Source organism: Pinus tabuliformis, chromosome 4_2 (genome assembly GCF_031772625.1).
Source record: "Pinus tabuliformis cultivar Carrire ecotype Pingquan chromosome 4_2, CPIR1, whole genome shotgun sequence".
Classification (NCBI taxonomy): Eukaryota; Viridiplantae; Streptophyta; class Pinopsida; order Pinales; family Pinaceae; genus Pinus; species Pinus tabuliformis.
The window spans coordinates 958,180,880-958,191,899 of NC_142304.1; the positions used below are offsets into that span (position 1 = coordinate 958,180,880).

An 11,020-nucleotide genomic window follows, 5' to 3' on the forward strand; every position below is an offset into this window, starting at 1 on the left:
AAACAAGCCACATGAAGAGTTTAATCTTCATCCAGCCTTGATGCCTCCACAGATTCTACCATATTCTATCCAGAGCAAGAGAATCCATCTCAAGGAGTTTGCATTTTTCCTCCTTAAGATTAAAGGTACCCTCATTATTGTTGCCCCACCTCAATTGGTCATGCCCCCCTGTCACTAAAATCTTCCTTTGTTTCAGTATCTGCATGAGAGCCTCAGCTTTAGTTTTCAAGGGGTTATCTTCCCTATAAATCATGTTCCTCCACTTTATTCTTGCAATATTGTTTTGGTCCCAAAAATCTTTGACCTGTGATAACCCTATGATGTCTCTCTCTCTCTCTCTCTTGATGTCCAAAAATTCCTCTTTTAGTAGTATTGGTTCTTGTTGCTATTTATCTTCCCAAAAAAGTGCCAGATCCCCCTCTCTAATTTCCGAGAAGCTATTCTTTTCAACTAAGCCTCTGTTCTCCCAAGCCTTATTCCAAATGTATGAGCTGTTTATATTTCTAGACATCCTTATATGATCATTATTATTGCAAGTGCTGACATATTTTTCTGTCCAGATACTAGCCCATTGGGCCTTTGGTTCATTGACCCATCTCCACCATAACTTAGCTCCTAAGGCCCTGCTTAGAACCTCTGGATCATCCAAACCTAGACCTCCTTGATTTTTGGGTTTGCAAATCTTTTCCCAAGCAGCTAAGGCCCATTTACTTTTCTTCTCCCACTTACCCCAGAGGAAGTCTCTTTGAATGGTTATGGATTGTTGTAAAACTCCTTTTGGTGCAGGGAGTGCTAAAACCATGAAAACAGGGATAGATTGGAGAACAACCTTTGTAAGCACCAATATGCCAGCAAAGTTTAAAGATCTGATGGTCCAATTCCTGAGTTTATCCTACATCTTATTAATCAGTGGTTCCTAGATACTCTTATGAAGAGGTTTAGTAGTAAGAGGGACTCCCAAATATTTTGAAGGAAGAGAATCTCTTCGAAAGCCTAGAATTCTGGAGATATTCCTTTGAATAGCAATATCGGTATTAAATAAAATGATTTTAGATTTGAAAAGATTAACCTCCATACCTGTGGCCAAACCAAAGTCAATTAGAAGTTGTTTTTATGCCAAAGCTTCTTTGACTGTAGGAAATCCCTGCAACATGGTATCATCCATAAATTGTTGATGAGTCAAAGTCTATCCATTGTTAGAAAGTTGTAGACCATTGATTTTGCCTTCTTCTTTTGCCTGCTTAATCGATCTACCAAGTCCTTCCATCATGAGTATAAAGAGAAAGGGAGAGAGAGGATCTCCCTGCCTGAGACCTCTTGAGGGAATAAAAATCTTGGAGGGAGAGCCATTTACCAAAATTGAAAAGCTAGAAGAAGTTACCAAAGCCATGACCCATCTAACCCAATTATGATCAAACCCAAAAGCAATAAGAACCCTCCTGATATAGGTCCAGTTCAACTTATCATAGGCTTTAGCTAGGTCCAGCTGCATGATCATTCCAGCCTTCTTGATGTCAGTCAGTGAGTGCACCACCTCCTGTGCTTGAATGATGTTATTGAGAATTTGTCTACCTTCCACATAACCAGATTTCTCCCCAAAAACCAGAGTGGGGAGAAGAGGTTTGAGTCTATTAGCTATAACCTTGAATATAATCTTGTAAACCACATTTAACAATGCTATGGGTCTAAACTTATCAGGAGTTAGGGCATTATCCTGTTTAGGGATCAGTGAAATGAAGGAGGTGTTGAGTGCCTTCAAAATAGTTTTATTCCTCCTGGAATCTTCTACTGCATTCAGAATATCTTGTTTAGCAATATTACAGTAGGATTTAAAGAAATCCACATTAAAACCATCAGGACCCGGTGCTTTACCATTCTGCATTTCCTTGAGGACTTCACTGATTTCCTCTTCAGTTACTGGCTTATTGAGATTGAAATTATCCTCTTTGGACACAAGTCTTGGTATATGTCTTGTTAGATCCTTAATGAAAGGCTCTCTGTTTGAAATAGTTTCCTTTGCAATCCCATGAAAGTGTTGAACTAATACAACTTCTATTTCTTCATTGATGCTGAGTAGTTTCCCTTCCTCATCCTTAATTGATGAGATTCTATTATGGGCTCAATTTTCCAAGGTTGATCTGTGGAAAAAATCTGGTATTTCGTTCCCCTTCCTTTAACCATTGCACTCTATATTTTTGTCTCCAAAATATTTCCTGTTATTTACATAAATTCTCCCAATCGCGCTGAAGTTTGGTGGCTCTGTCATTACTGAATTTATCAAAGCCGACCTTGATAAGGGATTGGTTGAGTATCTACTACTTTTTTGCAACAACTTTTTTTCCATCAAAATATTTCCAAATTCTTTCTTGGTCCACTCTTTTAGCCTGAGCTTGATATGTTTTAGTCTTTTGTGAAGAAGGAACATGCTTGTACCCTGAATATGCAGATCTTTAGACCAGCAACTTGAAATGTTGTTCATAAAATCTAGATGGGTGAGCTAGATATTCTCAAATCTAAAAGGTCTATTCCTGGGAGTACCAATGCCCCTGATCTCTAGTTGAATTGACTAGTGATCAGATCCTCCAAATGGAAAAATCCTTGCTTCCATTCCATTATCATTAAGTATAAGGTCATCTGATATGATAAATTTGTCTAGCTTTGAGGCCACTAGAGACCCTCCTCCTCTTCTATTGTTCCAAGTAAAGAGACCATTACTTGAATCAATGTCAACCAATTTCATAGTATCCATAAAATATTGAAAAGCTAAGGCATTTTTGGTTAGAGCTCTAGTGCCCCCCTTTTTCTCCAATAGTGATTTTATCATGTTGAAGTCCCCACCCATAATCCATGGAATCCCAACATATCTCTCTCTGAGATCCATAAGAGAATCTAGAAATCTCAATTTATCGTCCATTCTCTGAGGGCCATAAACATTAGTTACCAGATAGATCTCCCTATCCCCCACTTGTTGAATGATCACTAATAAATAATTTCTGGAAGCTTTAGCATCTATTATACCAATCTTTAGGGGATTCCAAAGAGTAAGAATGCCACCTGCTACATTTTCTGCCTTGAATTATAGAAACTCAAAATTACTGAGCCATTTATTATGAAGTTCCTTAATTTTCTGAATAGAACATTTAGTTTCATGGATAAATGTAATATCTGGAACTTCTTGTTTCATTTTGTTACTAAGTAATCTTTGTTTCCTTTTGCTACCTAGACCCCTGATGTTGCAAGAAGTAAACTTCATCATTAAAGATTAGTGAAAGAGTAACTGGTTAGGTCTTTCATCTTACCTAAATCTATCATTATCTTTCCACACTCCATCAGGAGCTCATTCTGCTTTTTTCTGCATCTTTTCTTACTTGGGCCTCGAGGTGCTAATCCTGGTGTGTTTCTTATAGATTTCACACCTTCATTGCAATGGTTTGTTGTGTTACCTTGCCTTTCCATCCCACTAGCCTGGGTTTTCCATAAGTACAACTACTATACTTTAGAGAACTCTTCTTGAGGTAATGAATCTAACCGTCCCATGGTTCCCTCTTTCAATAACCCTTCCAAATCTAGGTGCTCTCTGTCTAGAATCTCCTGCAGTTCATGATCCTCCATCTCCATCTCGCTCTGGGTCATTTCCTAGTCCATATCCAGCTCTACATCGCTCATCATAGCCTCTTTCTATATATTATTGTTCTTTGGTTGGTTTTTGTCCTCCTCTGTCTCCTTGTCCTCTGGGCTTTCCTCTATTCATTGATCTACTTTTATCGTCTCTTCTTCTTCCTTGAGAACACGGAATCTATTTTGTGTAACTTGAGACGCTTCTGCTTGGTGTTGCTTAAGTCCCCTTTTGCCGCCTTTTCCTCTGTGGCTCACTTTTTGAAAGCTTTTTGTATCTTTCATTATGGAAGCTCTACTCTTATTCTCGATTTTACTGAGAGGGCAGTCTCTAAACATGTGTCCATGCTCATGACATGTGCGACATCTGAAAGGAATATGTTCATAATCTACTGTTTGCACCCATTCTTCATCAAAAAATTCGAAGATCAACTCATCTAGAAGAGCTCCATAGAGATCCATTTCCACATAGATTCGTGCAAAGGAAGTATATTTTCCTCTTCTAGTGGCTTTTGAAGCCTTGAAAAAACGTCCTAATTTATTACCTATGGTTGTTAAAGATTTTGTTTGCCAGTAATCAAGAGGAAGGGAGTAAAGTCTTACCCAAACCGGAACTGATGTGAAAGTCTCCCACTCCGGGACAAAGTTCATCATCCACAACCTCATATAGAGGCCAGCAGCTGCATAGAAGTAGGGCCCTCCTTCGAACACTCCGTATTTATCCTCAATATTAGTGAAGACCACTGTAAAGAAGTCTTTTGACCCTAGATGTAGGTAAATGCTCCCTTTTGGTTTCCAATGGTATTTAATCCATATCTATAAAGCTTTTTCAGTGGGCCATACTCCCATGAATTTACAAATGATAGCATAAGTTCGCACGTGGTCCCTATGTGCCTGCAGCGCAGGATCATTCAGAATTACCCTGGGTGTAACCTCAGATTTGGGCTTACAAGGTCCTTTCTATGCCTTGGTTTTTGCTCCCTTTTCCTTGTCATTTTAATCCTTTTCTTTCATGCTTTTATTCTCACAATGTTTGACTCCCTCATGCTCTTCTACTCTGCTCTCTTTCCCCTCGTCATCAAGACTTCTGACTTCTTCCAATGGCTTCTTACCAAGGTTGGTAACAACCTACTTGTAGGAGGGAGTAGAGCTCCCTTCTCCACGCCCTACCATGGAGATCAAGGCCTGCAAACTTTCAACCCTGGTTGATATTCGTGTCACTTCTCGTTTCCCCCGAGTGAAAAAACCCCTCAATTACAAAGTTAAATTTAGTTCAATTATATTTTTAATAAATTCTATTTTCTAGTTTCATAAAAATTAGTTAAGTCATCTATTAACACATATATGTAAATTTCATGTTGGTGAAAATATGGTGCTAATAATATTATGGGACATATTTTATGTTTTACTGAAAAAAAAAGTAAAAAAAAAAGTAATTTACAATTATATATATATATATATATATATATATATATATATATATATATATATATATATATATATATATATATATATGCTCTTATAAAATCTCATCAATTATTAAATGTTTACTGCAACATTAATTTCAAATTCATAAAAAATTAATAATCTATTACTCTAGTTAGAGTAATTTTTTTATAGGTTAAAAATTGAAAATACAAAATCTCAATGATTGATAAAAAATATAGACACACATTGAGTGTCAACATTGATCAAATTTTTGAGTTTAGTCAGATCAGGAGAACGATGGCGGGATCGAAAAGGAACCCTAGCTGTGCAGTCGCCCCCTCTTCTCCTCTGGCCGCCGTCTGGACACGGCTCGGCCCCTGCGACGATGGCGTTGAAGGTCTCAGGCAAAAATCGCAGATATATGACCTCACAGCGAATCCGACTGTTCTCAAGGCTCTATCGAAGGTTCCCCGCCCCCTGTCCCTTTCTGCTCTGGAACTTGGGGCCGCCGGCTCTCAGACATCTGCCCCCTTCCGGATTGCAGGCGCAGTGGTTAAGATCAGGCAAAAATCGCAGATCTATAACCTCACAGCGAATCCGACTGGTCTTAAGGCTCTTACGAAAGTTCCCCGCCCCCTGTGCCTTTCTGATCTGGAATTTGGGGCCGCCGGCTCTCAAACATCTGACCCCTTCCGGATTGCAGGCGCAGTGGTCAAGAGAGAACTTCCAGAACACGCATTCAGCCTACTCCAAGCAGCGGCTCAAGGAAATAATTTCTTCACCCTGGAAGGTAGCTTACTGGTATTTACTGCTTCTTCTTTATCTCCCCTGAACTGCGCCTGGATGCTTTTTTTGGTGGAACGCAATGACAGATTCGGAGTCCCTAGGACTCCCGCCTCCTCCCCTCTCTATCCCATGCGGCAAATGCAGGACAAGATGACCCTTCAAAGCTTCAGCCGCCTGTTGTCACAGATCTGCAGAGGCAAGCAGAACTCTGGTCTCTCTGCCTCATTCCAGATCCAGATCAAGCTTATATCTGGCAAAACCCTGCTACAATGGGTGAGATCGTCGGATCTAGTGCAAGACATCAAGCAGGCTCTGGAAATCAAGCTGGGGATTCCCTCTGCAGCACAGCGACTTCTCCATGAAGGTAAACAACTCGAGGATCTCTTCCCCCTGTCTTTTTACAACATTCAGAGAAATTCCTCCATTGCTCTTACCCTTCGTTTAAGAGGGGGCGCTGCAGGGCAGTCATCCTCAGCTGAGGCGTTTTCTTACAAGGACGCTGTCCATGCTAAGATGCCCAAGAGAACTGCTCCACCTCCTCAAGCTCCCAAGCCTTTCCTGGTGGATAAACTGGAGGAAATCCCCTCCATAGAAATAAAGCATCCATCACTGGATGAGCAAACCCAGCATTTTGCGGAACATGGCATTATCTGCAGGTTTAATGGGCTATGGCCACGCACAGCAGACCTCTACCAATGGATCCAATCGAACTGGACCAACAACTGCAAGGTTCTGTTATGTTCAAAGGGCTTTTTCATCGTAGTATTTGCCTTCGATGAGGATTATCAAAAAGCCTTAACTGGTGGCCCATGGTTCTGGGGTGCAGCTGGTCTATTCCTCACTCCTTGGTTCCCAGATTTCGATCCCTCTACAGCAGTTATCACCAAACTCCCCATTTGGGTCAGACTTCCAAACCTCCCATCGAATCTTTGGCACTTTGCGGTATTCCAAGGGATTGGTAACTCTCTAGGCCACTTATTAGACACATATGTCTATAGAGGGGAAAAGGGCTTATACACTTTCGCCAGGATCTGTGCAGAAATAGACATAAGCAAAGGTCTCCCGGACCAGATCAACCTCAAAATTGGAGACTTCCATTGGACTCAGATTTTGAATTACAGGAACACAGCCTTCCGCTGCCGCAACTGCCATCATACAGGCCACCTTCAAAGCTCTTGTCCCACGATGCCAGCCCGAAAGAAGAAAGCCAATACTAAGCAGAAATCCAAAAGCTGGAAGCCTCATGATCCTCCTCCCATGGACGATTTTGACTTCAGCTCCGATGAAGAGGAAGAGAATAAGGAAGATGTGGCAGCAGAGTCGGAACCGGATCCGTCATCGACAGGTCCTGTGGTTTCATCAGTCATACCAGCCTCTCAGAAAAGGAACCACGAATCCTCCACCTCGGACTCAGAAAAGGAGACCTCTCCGTCGGCTCATCTCAACTTGCAAATCATGACAGCTCAGCAAAATCCTCCTCAGTGGGTCAAAGTTGGTAAAAAGAAAGGGAAAAAATGCAGAACAGTGGATTCCGCACATGTTGGGTAGAATCCTCTGTTCTGATCCTGCTCTTTTGTTCCTCTTGTTTCTTCTTGTTCGGCATTGTGTTCCTCTCTTTCTCTCTTAGGAGCCGAAGTGGACTACCAATCCTTTCCGGCTGCCTATGTTATCGCTTCTCTTGCTTGTAACTCTGCATTGTACCATACATTTTCGTAATAGAATTAGTTTTTACCGAGAAAAAAAAAAAAGAAAATACAAAATCTCAATTACCAATAAAAATGAATCAAGTGCTCGAGAATTAGAGAATTAGTTATGTATAGGACAAATGTAAGGCTTTTTATTTTACGATGGTATAATTAGCATATGAGATGTAGTGAATATATATAATGAGATGTAGTGAATATATATAATGACAAGAAAAATATTTTTATGAAATATATATTTTTTTACTAAATTAAGGTAGTGTTTGTATAAAAAAATTGGCATATTAATGAATCTAATAAATATATAATAAGTTAGAATTTAATAATATAAATATTATTATTTTGAAATTATAATTTTTTTATTATAATATTATTATTTTATAAAAATCTATGCAATTCATATGGAAGTGGGGCAATATCACATACAAATGACTATCATTGATTATGGAAAATGAATCTATCAGTTATGCAATTCTAATAATATGTTTGGTTAAATGTGAAAATTGAAAAAAGTAATTAGATTCATTTATTCTAATACTTTTGATGATGACTGTTTCTTTTATACACATGTATGTGTGTTTGTAGATGTGCATAAATTGTCAAATTAAAATCACAATATATTACTTTATAATCATAATGTTGTGTTAATTAAAAATATGCATAAATATTTTAAACTTACAATGGAAAAATAAATATATAACCTCATCATTTTCAATAAATATATAACCTCGCTATTTTGATATGAATCTTAAATCTTGATTTAATAAAAAGTTCATAAATCTTTTAATATAAAAGATTACAAATTTGTACGTATTTTTAATGTAAAACCACTAATAAACCTAAATATTATTAAATAGAATATAAATACTAAAATATATTAGAGATTTTATGTTCACGTAAGTCAAATTTATAGTATTCACGTTTCATCTAAGAATATAATTAATCATATTAATTAATTAGTATTCACCTTTCATTTAGGTTTACGTTAATTTAGGATTAGGTTGTTGTAATTTAGGATTAGGTTATTGTTTGGAATTTGTTTTTGTTTGGGATTTTGTTGGATTTTATGAATACTATTTATGTGGGTGGTAATTCATCTAACTTTACTTTACAAATAATATAAATGCATTATATTTGTACATTATATTTTCTCCTAGAAATATTTATTTAATACCAAGCTTCCCTTCCTCAAAACAAGGCCCGAAAATATTGAGGAGATCTAAGGTGTCACGCCTAAAACACCCATAAAAAAAAAATTATTGCATACTTTATTTTAACCATTGCTATATGTCATATATTAACCAAACCTGATATGTGCACATATGTTTACATGTTACTATGCATATGCTTCGAGTTCATAATAGTTTAGACTATGGTTTGATTAATATTGTAACCCCCGGTTATACAACTACGTGGCCATACTGTTCTGCCACATTGCTTTGTCTTACGATGACTGTGCATACTTTGACTTCATACACGAGCCAGCACTTAACCCGCCAGCCCTACAGTGATTTTTAATGAGCCTCGGGCTTTGGCGGTTCTGCTGCAGCCTCTGCAGATGCCAGCTCACTCCTGCCTTAATTACTACAGTCCTCGTCGGGGCAGGTGGCAAAGCTTGGCTACTCGGCCCATGTGAACTCTCGGTCACAGGGATCTCGGCTTTCACGCTCTGGTTTCCCACCTCGTATGGACGGTCTGGATCACCCTTCTGGATCCAAGGGCTGAGATACGAGCAAGGGTTTAAGTCTTTACAAAACTCATCCCCGCGATCTCAGGGTTTATTCATTTCCTCAACCCTGTCTGGCTCCGTCTCGGCGTTCATTCTCTGGTTCGACTCCACCAGTGCTGCGATATACTTCTGCAGTTGCTCCGAAGACCGGAAAGCACTTATCATATACTCTGTACAGGTAACGGGTCTCACTTCTTAAGTTTGCAACTCATATATATCTATTTACAGTGTTTATTCGGGTACCGTTTTTTTTTTTTTCTTATGACAAGTTCTCCTTTTGCTTGCAGGGCACACATCCGGGACACCTAAACCCTTCTGGTGGTGCCAAGGAAAGTTACCCATATGCTTCCACCCTTTCGGTGGTCACAGGTAGGCCACAGAATAACGCTTCTCTTCTTGCTCACGAGTACTCGTGGACTTTTGTTGAGTTATTTCCGTGTTGGTTATGCAGACCGCTGTGCGGCCGAGGGTCTCTTTGCACCGGTTGAAGAGGTATTCTCCACTGAGATCCCTCGCAGATTGTGTCTAGGTTTTACTTTTTTTTTTTTGGTCGAATCATGACCCGTCCTATGGAGTTGTTTTTTCCACGGCGAAAATCTTCTGAGTACTGTTGTAAGTATTAAGAACTTGTATTGAATTTAATGCAGTCCTGGAGGCATACTCAGCCTGTTAGTTTATCGTATCCATTCCTGGACATGTGTCCTCGGACCTGGCTGTAGCATGCAAGTTTGACACGGTCTAGATTCGATCTTCTGGGGTTTTCCCTTGTTAATGTATAACAGACATTTCCATTACAGTTCGGCCCTCGGGCATTATTTTGTAATTTATGCACAGAATCTGTATGCTGTCTATATTTTCATGGTAACAAGACTTTATAATCTAAGCAAATATTCTGCATGTCTACAGTTCTTCGAAAATGTGTGAATGTTGTTTTTAATACCATAGTTTTTGGTTACAGTTTCCGATTCCGCTGTGTGCCATTTACTATATCGTTCTTGTCTTAATGAACTCGTTCATATTACTTTGTTTAGAAACGGATAGTCATTTCATGCATCCTTCTTTCCTTGGCAATGCCGTAGTTTATATGGGTATACATTTCAGAGTTGAGCTCGTAATATATACAGGGTTTAATGAAGGGTTCCTAGCTTTCCCTTACTGCTCTATGTTTCTTATTCAAGATATATTAACGAATGTTTACATTCTTTATAATACTAATGTACTGGAAAGATTATATACTTCTTGCTCTCTGTTGCATAGTTCACCTATAAGTTTCCCGGTCGGGATAATGCATATGTTTTCTTTTCATATTAACAGTTTTAATATCATAGGACCATCGATGTGTTGGCATCCGACCACTGTCGGTGCTCTCACACAGACTTAGAGCGTTCCGACTCATGCGGTTATCACCTAAAGGCAATGCTTGCCCGCATGCTTGAGCCTGCACTATTTATTTTATTTTTCACTGTTCTAATATCAGTACAACGCCTCTGTTCTTTTGACGAGGTTATGACATAACAATGACTGTTCAATATCCGGTTTCCTTCCGTCTTAGTCCTAACCTGTCTTTGGTTTTACTATATCTGCTACATTGCCAATTTGCTGTAAGGGTTGAAGCATGATTTGCCACACGGCTAGTCTGCTCATGCCTTTAGTGGTAACAGACCTTTCGTTAACCACTACCCTTATGCAGTGGTTTAATACTATAACAGTGGTTAGGATAATAAATTCCTACGGTAAGGTCACTGTTTACTATTAGTAT

General features: G+C 39.0%; 1 long non-coding RNA gene across 1 annotated transcript; it reads left to right on the forward strand.

The window, feature by feature from the left end:
* Nucleotides 1-9,554: 9,554 nt before the first annotated feature.
* LOC149172829 (uncharacterized) lies at nt 9,555-10,102 on the forward strand. Its single transcript, XR_016259649.1, has 2 exons — nt 9,555-9,753; nt 9,909-10,102. It is a non-coding gene; the product is annotated as an uncharacterized LOC149172829 (long non-coding RNA).
* The last annotated feature ends 918 nt before the right edge of the window (nt 10,103-11,020 follow it).